At 46.7% G+C, this 12,004-nt stretch overlaps 1 protein-coding gene across 2 annotated transcripts in view; it reads left to right on the plus strand.

Moving 5' to 3' along the window:
* PRDM11 (PR/SET domain 11) overlaps positions 1–12,004 on the plus strand; it is a 31,483-nt gene that overhangs the window by 4,839 nt on the left and 14,640 nt on the right. The window lies entirely within an intron of this gene.

Here is a 12,004-nt window from a genome sequence, read left to right on the forward strand (position 1 = left end):
TCCCCTCATCAGTCAGTCAGTCAAGACAAAGTCCTGATGCTTGGGAGCATGTTCTTCTAAGCTGGCTGCTGGCACAAGGGTAATGCACCCTTCTTCTCTGTCCAGAGTAAAGTGCTACTGCTTGCAATACCTTATGAAACTCCATGACTTCAACATGTGCAAACATCTTCCTCTCTTTTTATTTTTCTGGGGGCTGATTACCATGGATCGCAGCAAACCTCAAGCGAAACTAATGCTTTCTTGGACACAAACAGTAAATTGCTGCTGATGGCAGTTCTTGGGGCTTCTGAAGGGTTGCGGAGAACCATCTATTTTCCTGGTTACTTCTGAGGGAATTCTCTTACTCAGTTGTTTGTGTCCTCTAAAAATAATGGATCTGACCAAAAAATGAAAGTAATTCAGAAAGTTCAGGAAAGTCAGTCCTTCTGAGTATGTATCACTTGGCCCAGAACAAGATGTAGGATAGAACATACCACCAAACTGGTGGTGCCTAACTGAACTGTTGGAGTGTAGTGCTTCGCGTTTGGGGTTTCCAGGCTATTTTGAGCATTTATAGTCTGTAGCCCTTCTTACATGGGAGTACCTGAATTCTTAGGCTTTTGGCACAGTTTAGATTCATCCTTTGCCTTAACCAATGTGAAAAGGCTGAAGCGAGACTTTCTCACTTTCTCCTTTGCCTTCCTTTCTGCCCCCTTTCCTCTCCAAGCATAGTAACAGAGGTCATGGGGAGCCAGACTGTCCTGTAAATCTTTCTGTAACTCCTTATAATGGAGGTGTCTCTGATTTGATTTTCATACAACACTAGAGCTTGGAAGGGGGCTCTGGTCAAGTGTTCCAACAGCCTGCTTAAAGCAGGACCAGTTTTGACTAGTAAATCTTTTCAGTACTGAGCTGCTGTTTCAATTTTACAGGACCTTTTTAAAAATAAGCATTTTAAAAACAGTCAGGGTTACTGTGACTGCCCTTGTGTTCAGGGTGAGTAAAAGCCACCAGCTTATGGATGTGATTTTGTTGAACTTCATAAACTGATTTCTGCTACCTTGCAGCAAGTGGAGCAAATGTTCTTATCGATTCGAGAGTCAAATTTATGCAGAGTTGAGGGATCCTAAAGTACTGTGGGGCTGTGATCCTTGGGGAAAAAAAAAAAAAAACGAACCAAAAACTACTGCAAAGCCCTGGGAGAAATTACATGCTTGTTTCTTAGAGGCCAAGGAAAGTGGAGTTGATTGATATTTTTGTGGGGTGATCATTAAGTGCCCACTGTTCAATGTGTCTTGCACTTTCAGATTGACCTGGGCTGAGGTGTGAATTCACAACCTCACAGCTGGGGCTGCTCTGGAGCTTGCTAAAACCCTCATGGCATCACCAGAGAGGTACTTGTAAATATCAGTGACTGCCTTTAGGGACGTACTGCATGCTAGAGGAGAAAAAGATCCCTCTGATAGTAATACTGTCTGCATTTTTATAAGGAGGAGGTTGATGTGCCTGCTAGGAGCCTAACATTAATTGAATTTGTGATTAAAACTCATGTGCTCATTACTCAATGTGTGGCAAGTTTGCTGTTGGAATATGAAGTTAGATTGTTTTGACCCAAGTTGTACTGGAGCACATGAGTGGAAACACTGAAATCTGAATATCCAGGCCTACCATAAGCTGTCCTAAGTGCACTTAATGGGATATCCTGTCTGGGAAGAGCAAAAAGGGTTCTAATTCCCCATCAGTGCAGCTTTGCTGGTGACAGCAGCTGTGAGTTCAGCAGAGAGGAGGGGGCACCAGTTTTTGTGACCCTGCGGCTCCAGAGAGAGCTGTCTGTTCTGCAAACTCACCCCTACCCAGGGCCACTTTGCAGAATACTGTTACTCCCTTTCGCCAGAGCAGCTTGTCAGCAGAGTTCTGTTGCCACCTCATGGAGGCACTGATGATACTGTGCAGTCATGCGTACCAGACGAGGATCTACACCTAGCCCAGTTTTGCTGAATGTGATAAAAGTCAAACTGTAAATGTTGCCTTGCTCGATGTTTTGTGTAGCCTTCTCCCTCCTTGTGTTCAGCTGGGAGAACTCCTTTTTCCTTTTAAGTTTGGTAAGGTTTTTTGTTGGGGTTTTTTGAGGTTCAGAGTGGCAGGTGCTTTGCTGGCTCTCCATCATTTCATTACCATCTTCTCTAAACAGTCCTTCTTTCCCTCTGTAAATGAAGCTCCACCAAGACAGTATCTCAAGCATTCATTTGTGTTTGTTCCCATGAAATGCATCTGTGCACTTAGGTCCCAGCTGTCCCTGATGTGGCCTGGATTTGAGCAGCTTCTCCTACTGGTTTTCCGGCTTTAACCGAACTGACGCTTGCCCTGATGGCAGGCAGCAGTGTCAGTGAGATTGATTAAAAACAGTGTTAGCAGCACTAAGAAGAAGCTGGAATGGCAAGGGTCAGCACCTTTCTGTAGGTTCAGATGGTCTGTTTTCTCCTTCCTTATTGAATAGATCTGCTGCCTTCTTTTTTTTTCCCAATAAAAAAACGTAGTTAGGACTAATGCTTTGTTTATTTTTCTAGTTTTCTTTGACTGTGGCTGGAAAAATTAACACACACCTCCTTTGGACTAAACTGCTTGTTCTCAGGATGGCTGCCTCCTCTTCTCAATGGGCTGAGGCTACAAGTTGTTCATTTGAAACACCTGGAACTGGGTGCAGGCTCATGTCGGTGGTAGTGATGGAAAGCCTAGCCAGGAAAAACAAGTGGGTGGCCTCATTCCTTTTGAGAACAATGGGAAATGGCAGCCATTTCTGGGTGAAACAAGAGCTTGCTGTGAAGCAGACAAGTGCTGGATGTGGAGTACCCCAATGCTGAAAAAAAAAATCTTTCCTTAGGAAAAGCAAGTTGCAGAAATTGCCCACCAGTCTAGTCAAAACCTCCCTACCCTTAAAAAAATCCAATTTGATGTGGCCTCTTTATGACATCCTGCAAGTTGTAACACAAAGGGTGGTGTGAAAGTTTCTATTGCATGTTGTGCCAGGTAGAACAATAAGATATGTTTCAGGCCTCTAAATTTCCTCTACGTCTCAAGCAGTGTCACATTAGAAGCTAATTCACCGCTGTGATTGCGAGTTCTCACACTTTTTTCTGTGCACAAACCGTGGCAAGTGATATGAGGCTGAACTGAAATTCTCATATGTAAGTCAGGGCATCAGCCGATGTGTAAAATTAAATTTTAACTTTAAAGCTGAGAGGGTTCCTTCACACTAGCGTTGCTTGGTATTTTTTTCTTAAGCTTGAAAATTGCCTTTTAAAAACAAAATGGCTGCCTTTTCCTGGTGCAGTTGAGGAAAACTGAGAGGTTGTTGTGGGTCAGGGGAGCTGCATCCCACCAAACTCCTCTGCCCCAGTACTGCACTGGCCATGTGGTTGGATGCAGGGGACTGCTTTGCGCTGATTTCCTTTTACCCAATTATGCTTTGTGGGATGTTCAACCCAAGGAACATGGCTGAACGAAAGAGGAAGCCCAAGTTTTCCAAGGAAGAACTGGACATTCTGGTCACCGAGGTGACCCGAAATGAAGCCATGCTGTTTGGGAGGGAGACAATGCGTCTATCCCACGCTGACAGGGACAAGATCTGGGAAGGCATAGCCAGGCAGATCACATCAGTCAGCCAGGTCCCCAGGTCTGTGAAAGACATTAAACACAGATGGGACGACATGAAGAGAAGGACCAAGGACAAACTGGCATTCATGCAGAGGTCCCTCTCCAGCCCCGGCAGCGCGGGGCGGCCCTCGGCCATCGTCCTGACCGCCCATGAGAGAGCCATCGAGTCGGCACTGCATTCATCGCACCAGAGGCACGGCTTCCGGAGAGCGGATCTGGACGTGGTTGACAGCCTGTCAACGAGCTGTAAGTATCACTGCCTTAACACCTCTTTGTCTTATGCTTGCATATCTCAGTGACGCAGAAGAGCCTTGTGTGTTGTGTGAGATGCTGGGTTGCCTGTCAAGACAGGTCCTTCTGCTGTGATTGGTTTCAAGACAGCCTGCTCTGATGGTTGTGGGGTGCTGAGATGGTTCGTTTTCAAGTTAAGATCATCTCTATCTGTTTATCTAGTTCTTTTCCATACTGTCTTCCGAGTGTAGATAATGGATTGTAAGTATGAATTAATCCTGCAAGTGAGGGAGCATCTGTAGTTGAGGTATGACTGCCTCCAGTCTGTGGAAAAAGTGCTTGAAAAAATTAGGAGATCTTCACCCTGATGAAACAGCAATGCTACCAAACTGAGAGTCATCTGCCAGTCACCAATGGATCACTTCCAAGAGAGCTTTGGGGGTCTCAGTGATCACTGGTGTTTATTGCTGAGGTTGGGCCACTAATGATTTCTCCGTAGTGGTCTGAAGGATCAGCATAAATGCTGTGATAAAGGTAGACAATAATGACTCCTTCTTCACTGGTTTTAAAGAAACTGCTGGCCCTGCTTTTAAAGTTAATCTTCTTACATCACAATTCTCTGATACCTTCCAGTGCTAAACCACAAGCTGCTTTGTGCAGGTTCTTTCCATGGTTCTGTACAGACACTTTTCTTTTGTGGAGGTGCAACTTCTTGTTTGTGAGCTTTTAGGGGTACAGAGGAGAGAAGGAGGGGGTAACTTCTTGGGGAGTGGGTCAACTAATACCTCATGGGTGGCACTGTCCCGCCACACTAGGTCTGATCTCATATCTGAAGTTGTTAGTGGGAAAGCAAGGACAAAATCTGCCAGAACTGACAAGGTGGGACTTGGTCATTCTTTGCATCTCTCTTGGAAGCCAGTTGCACTATTTCAGAGGTAAAAAGAGTACAGGTTATGCAAGGAAATAGTGGACAGCTGCACCAGGTGAAACCTTGTCTCTTCTTACTCTTCACATGCCTGTACCTGTGAACTGGCACATCACTAGATATTTATCAGACTAACGAGAATTTTCCCGTGGCATTCTGCTTTAGTTTTGATTTTGCATCAAGTGTATTTCCGTGATTGACATAGGGTCCTCTTGCTGCTATGCCTGACTGCCTGGTTGTCTTAGTGATGCCAAGCCACATGGTGGCTTTGCAGGACACACTTTGAGAGCAGCAAATGCAACATCTCTGCTCTTGTCAGTGCAGAGCATGTAAGAAATGACAGGGGAGTAGGATTTTTGCATGAGAAGTCTGTGTCCCTCCAAAATATTTGTGCTAGCTACTTATGGGTTTGGGGAAGAGGCGTCATTGCTACTGTCTGAAATGGATTTATATTCTAGTAATGGACAATGCTGTGTACAGAATACCACAGTAGCTTGGGTTCACCCACTCTTCAGGTTTCTTATGGCTAATCTTGTCACCCAGTGCTAACATTTCAGCACTTGCATGTTGAGTTATGCGTCAGAAACTACAGGCTTGTCTGAACTGGCAGACTGGGGGGAGGGGAAAAGCCTTTTTCTATGTTCTTTGAGATATCCTGAAACAGAAGCCAGTGTTGAGAGGGATTTCACATTAATAATTCATGCTTCCTCTTCTGTTTAAGCTGATGAAGATGAAGAGATGCCAGGCACTTCTAAGGAACACCACTTCGCTTCGCTGCAGAGGGCTGGTGCAGGTGTCAGTCAGTTCTCCGGGCCCTCCTTCCTCCACACTTCTTCCTCATCAGAGCCCTTGGAAGCTGCCAGCCAAAGGCAGGAACTGCACTGTCCATCCCCACGCACCACCTCGGCCTGCAGACCCCCGCCCCCCCGCACCAGGAGCCCGCCCCTCTCCAGCTTCGATCGCCAGCTTCTCCATTCCCACGCACAGCAAACAGACCTGTTCAGGCAGTTCTGCCAGGAGCTGGTGGCCATTCACAGGGACATGGCAGATAGCATGCATGCTGTTAGTCAGAGCGTGGCTGACCTCACCAGCCAGGTTGGCCAGATGTGTCAGACGCTGGCAGAAATACGTGATGGGGTCCAGGCTTTCCATAGGATACAGGATCCTAGTGTCATGCCAGGGTCCTGTCTACAAGCAGCTTGCTCTGAACAGCCCCCTGAGCCCAGTGCAGAGTCCAACCAAAACTCTCTAAAACAGATGACTCCTGCACGGGCCACCAGGTCACGAAAAAGAAAACATACTTTTTAGTCTGTGTCATGTAAAGTAAAGAGGGATGCCCCTTTCTGAGCTGCTGCATGTTCAGATGGCTTCTCCATGTGTATCAGTATTCTGTGGGGAAGGTCAGCAGCTGACCCAACCCATCCATCCCCTTGCTGGCTAACAGAGCAGTGTGAATATGGCAGCTAATTGTAGGACTGGCCCTCTGCAATCGCAAAGAGGAATCTCAAATACTGTAGAGTTTGGAATGTAGGACATCTTTGGGTTCATAGAGATTAGGAGTTTTCACTGGCTTCCCCATGCTTTAAATGCTCTATAAACTAAGAGATGCAATAGAAATCATTATCTGGATCTCTTCCCATGCCTGTGAAATACTATTTACTGAGACAGAGATCCCTTTGCAATCAGCTCACAAATTTACCCTACTACTGCATTCCCATCATCTTCCTGAATGTTAGTATATGCAGTATGTGCAGAAATACAGCCTTATGACTAAAAACTCTTACTGATTGTTGCTTTTATCTTTCATTCAGCAATAGTGGGCTATTCCGGGGCTTACTGTGACTTACAGGTTTGGGGAGAGGAGTGTAAAAGCAGACCTTGTGCAGGGAAGGGAAGAAGGCACAATTCTGAGGACGGGTCTCAGCACTGTAGGGTTTTAGACTGCTGAAAAGGGCTGCTATGGCATAGGCCTGGATCCTACAGTACCACATGCACTTGTGTTAAAGAGTTTAACCTTTGTTTGCTCCAGTCTGAAACCTCTACTTAACTTTTACAGTTGCAGTTAAAATACAATTATTTCATCATATGACAACATTTAAAGAGAATTGTATCATATAATTTTCTTGCATGTTGTCAAATCTTCAGTTTTGAACCACCCCACCCCTTCAAAATGTGAGAGCCTGCACAGAAAAGATGTAGGGCCTGCTTCTGACCTCAAGCCAGTTTGGTTTTGTTTCACTGTAATTCTGTCAGCTTCAGTACAGTTACTTTGCACTTAGTTTTATTATGGTGGGATCTGTACTGTGTTCTCCTATCATAAAGAGTTTACAATCTAAATTCACAGCTACATAGCTTAAAATCTTAGACATACTGGTGTTGTACTGCTTTCTTTCCCCATAGAGATGCAAGAAAGAACTGTGTTGTAACATTTGAATTGCTCTAGGGCTGAGGTTCCCATGTACAACACTGATTCTGGAACTAGGCTTTAGTAGTGTCACCTCAGGTGGTGATAATATATGTGGTAGCTCTTTTATAACATGTCTATTTTCTCCTTAATTTGCACATCTGCATCTCGCATGCTGCCCCCATCTGTGGAAAAACCTGGACCATTATCATGGTAATCTTCAGCAGGGAAAAGGGCCAAGGTGTTAACCACACAGCACACCATGCTCTCCAGGCTGTCCTATTGTATTTGGAGGTTGGTTGCAGGAAACTGTTCCAGTTAGTATGAGTGTACATCATCATGCCATGGCTGGGCTACAGACTTGGCAAAAAAGTTACAGAAGCTTCCGTGGAATTGAACGTAGGCAGCGCGGTGTAGCAGAAGGGTGGCTTGTTTTGTGTGATCTTCAAGGGTCATCGTTAATCTGTGTGGCCTCTCCTTTGAAAGTATAGTGCACTAGCTTCTTTCCTGAAAAGTTCATTGTATATCTGCTGTGTCAGGCATTCAGGAATTCCTGACATGCTTTTCCTTTTTTTTTTTTTTCCTAAGATGTTCTGTAATTCTAATTCAAGTAATTTATTTTTAGTGGTGCAGTAAAAGATTGCTCAGGGAAGTAGTGGCAAAGAAAAAAACCCTCCTTTCTGAGGAATGACCCAGCTGGTTTCATGCAGGGGACATTCCTTACAGTGCTGATACCAGACCAGGGCAGAACTTGCTCACCTTCCCCTGAGGATGTCCTTTTACTTCTGTTGAAACATTTGTATTCTGCAAAAATCACAGTCTCTCTTCAGATGAAGGGGAGATTGGGAAATCTGGCAGAAGTGGATTTAATTTATGAATCAGAGAGAGTTGAAAAAAGGGTGATACGTGTTAAAGGCTTTTTGAGTCAATATAGTGCTGCTGCTATACATTAATAATAGTGTTTTATATTTTTATAATATTTGATCTCTACTGATGTCCTCCTATGGATATACTGGTAAGATTAGCTCCTCTGATGTTGTTCAGGAGGATCCCTTCTGGGAACCCTGAGGTCTGCAAAGGAGGAGACTCCTGCAGGTGCTGGGCACTGGAGAGAGTTAGCATCATTGCTGCCATCAGTTTGCCCACACAGATGTGTTTAGAGAGGGAATCCTGGTGCAGGATGCACAGCCCTCAGTGCAAATCCCCAAAGGCTGGGCACTGGTCAGGAGAAAGGACTTTTTACTATAAACTGCCTGATGTCTCCCCTAGTTTCCTCTGTGGACTATTACAGATTGGCCCAGATCTGGGGACATATCTCCTGCCCTGTGTAGACCTCTCGGTGGAATGGCTTTTCTGTACTGGCTCGCAAAGGATACTTCTTCCTGCACCTATCATGTTAACTGGCTGTTGAAGTAAGTGTCTGTGTCAAAGCAAACTACTGTGCTCAACCCCAGTATCTCCATGTCTGTACATGCTGAAAAAATTCTCTCTTTAAAAGTATTTTTGTTAAGAATGCAATAAATATATAACACTTTTAACACAGCTGCTGTTGAGTCATTTGTTTCTCTCTACAGTTTTTGCCTGAGCTGGTAACAGGCCTGTTGTAGATACGGGTCTCCTGGAGACACTTGGCAGAGCACTGAGGCAGGGTTTACGTGTATGGCATCCCATGGCATCAGCCTGGGCTGGCAGCTGCTCTCTTGCATGGGATCTCCTGCCCTGGCTCTGTACCCAATGTTGGTTTGGGGAAAGGCCGGTGGCCTTTTCCCTGCAGTGCTCTGCCCTGGTAGGGCATCACCAGAGCACCCCCAAGGCCAGATGGAGGGTGAGCAATGGAGTGGGCAGCAGGGAGGCATGGGGCAAGTCCAGGGGGATAGTGGAGAGGAGAAGGGGAGAAGCCTGAGCCTCCCTCCAGCTGCAGAGGTCTCCTCCCTCTTCACCATCTCTTCTGGATCCTCACCAGAGGCTCTGTTTCCCTCCTGGGGAGGAATGATCCCAGCTGCCAAAAAATACCTTGACATTTTTCTGGGCATGCTCACTTGGCCATCCCAAAACTTGGGAATTAGGTGTCCCGAGTGGGCTGTGGCTTAGGAAAAATGAAATGATTTTTATTTGCTGGTAGCTAGGGAGTCTGTGGGAGAGGTGGTCCTGCAGAGAAAGGAGCTGTGCCTCTGACAGCTGTGGGGTTGATCCAAGCCCCAGTAGCTGCAGGTGGGTCAGAAGTGGTCTCCATTGGTGTGATGTCTGGTCCTGAGTAGCCTGGGCAGAATCTCTGGTGTTCTGGAGGCTGGCCTGTCGCAAGGACTAGACAGGACACAAAATGATGGATTTGTGGCTGGTGGCAATGCCTCTCTGCAGGACCAGGTGCAGCTGAGGGTGTCTGGGTCTGCTGCAAGAGCGGTATGACTGCTCCTTCTCTGGGGATCACGGTCCCCTGGGAAACCTGCTCTGCAAGCAGGGCCTTGCCCATCAGTGTGCAGTGCTTGGGTCAGCCTAACCATGCCTGTCCTGGGTGTCCAAACCAAGGTAGCCTCCTTGCTTCAATCCAAATGGAGCACTTGGCGTTGGGACAGGGACCGGGCACTTTGCAGTCTTTGCATGAAGGGTTGGATTCTTCTGAGAACTTTGGCCTTGGGATGTGTGTCAGTGAAGACAGATCATGCAGTCTCTCCTCAGCTGGTAGTTTGTGCCCCTGGTTCACCAAGCTGGCTGCCCTTTTGTGGAATGACTTTCTCCATCCTTGGAAAGCATCTGCCCCTCAGCTGTGGTGTGCAGGCACTAAGTGTCTCAGACCAACAGTTGGAATGTGGGGCTTATGCAGTCCTTTGTAACCTGTGTCTTTTGTGCCTCCGGGGAAACTCGAGCCTGGGGCTGGGCAGCGCTGCTTCAAAATCGGTTCATTTGTGTGGTTTCATTTACCTTACCTCAGGGAAGTATCACAGAGGGAAAGCTTCCTCTCCAGGAGCATAAACCACTTGCTAGCTGCACACAGCTGTGAAGAAACATGTTTGTGACTGGATTATGCCAGAACTCTCTGTTGAGGGCTCCTGATGAAACTGGCAGTGCCAGTGGCTGCAGGAGGCTGGATGAGCAGCCAGGCAGCATTTGCTGCAGGGTTGCAGCAGTGCTGCAGCTCATGCCCTCCAGCCTGCACTCTCCTCCCAGCACCCTGCTGCTCCAGGAGGCAGCCAGAGCCACAGGATGTGGGCAGCAGAGCTGAAGGATACTTGGGCAGAAATGTGGAGGGCTGTAGAGGCAGAAGCAGAGCAGTGAACAGGAAAAGCTCGTGCTCATGCTTAACAAAATACTTCATAATAAAAGTGAGCCCTGGTGGGAATAGTTAATGAGGGTCTCCCCTTCCCATTTGAAGTTGTATTTTCTACATCTCACTGTCAAATGCAGTTTGCTGGAAATGCACCCGACCATCCTGCCACTGCTCCATGGATTCCTCGGTGCCACTGGCTGTGGACATACAGGTCATGTATGTTGTGTTAAGGATCTCAGAGCGACTTTAGGTTAGTAAAACTTCACAGGGGCAGCCTGATCCTGTCACTGCTCTGCTGTGGACGGTGGGATGCAGAGCTGGGTCTCTCCTTAGCTGGTGCTAGGAAGCATCCTGACATTTTTCTTGGACTGGAGAGAGCATCCTCTTGGATCTCCTGTGCTCCTGTACTGCAGGGCATCAGGCTGACCGCAGCACACTGGTCTGTCTCAAGGGTTGTGTATCTCCTGGCTGGCTGAAGGCCTGATACACCTTTTGAGGAGCGATCACTAACACCCAAAAGCAACAGCCTGGCAGCTGTGTGCTACTGCAGGACCTTCCCACCACACTGGTCCAGGTCTCTCTTCTTTCTCAAATAAGCACATAAACTGGTACTTTAAAAGTTCCTTTGTTTTGTGATCAGAAGCAAATAAGGGTTAATAAAAGCTGATTTTAGCAGTACTAGAGTCTGCTGTTTAAATAATTACTGAAGATGGCAGAGAATCCTGGGTAGCACACATTAGGAAAAATACAACTGCTTGCAGGCACATGCACAGTCACTTAACATTAAAACCAGAATTGGTTGAGCCTCAGGCAGCCTGAGACACTGCCACTGCAGACTTGTTTTCTGTGTTTTGTGGGAAGTTCCACCAAGTTTGTGACCTTGTGTGTGTGGGTTAGTGTGATCACATACAGGTGGTCTTGTGTCTTTATCTGTCCATTCACATGGCTAGAGAAGGTAGAATATTCAAAAAATTTGACAGATTTCCTAAGCCAAGTACCTGTATATACATTAGGGAACTTGGGCCAGGACTAGCAGCAGCAGATGTCAGAGGAGCCGTATGCTCCTCTGCAGCCTCCTTGCCTTTGTTGAGGTTGCTGCAGCAGGGAGTGCTGGATAACAGAGGCAAATGGCGTAAGAGGAGAAATAAGCTTTAGCTATGGACTGTTCAGGTCTGCTTTGGGGTCTGCGCATGCCATGATGGGGCCGCCTTCCTGGGTAAATGGTGTAAGCTCATGCTGGTGGCAGCTGGAACCAGTATTACCAAGCCTTTTTCGTGTCCTCTAGCGGGAACAAGAGGATTGTGAGAGCAAATAATATGACCCTAGTGATAGATCTCTGTCTTAGCAAGTTGCACAGAGGGCCAGTTGCTTGGAGTGGGAATAAATACGTTTCTTCTGAGCTGAAATGTAGCTGTTTTAAATCAGGAAAATAAATCCCATGCCCTGAAAGTGATCCTTCTGTCAGCATTGCTAGGAGATCCCCACAATGTGGTGCTGGGGTTTCTAGTTGCAGAGCTGTACTGTATTTTTTTCCCACCCTGCTGAA

This window comes from Corvus brachyrhynchos, unplaced genomic scaffold (genome assembly GCF_000691975.1).
Source record: "Corvus brachyrhynchos isolate BGI_N302 unplaced genomic scaffold, ASM69197v1 scaffold115, whole genome shotgun sequence".
Lineage (NCBI taxonomy): Eukaryota > Metazoa > Chordata > Aves > Passeriformes > Corvidae > Corvus > Corvus brachyrhynchos.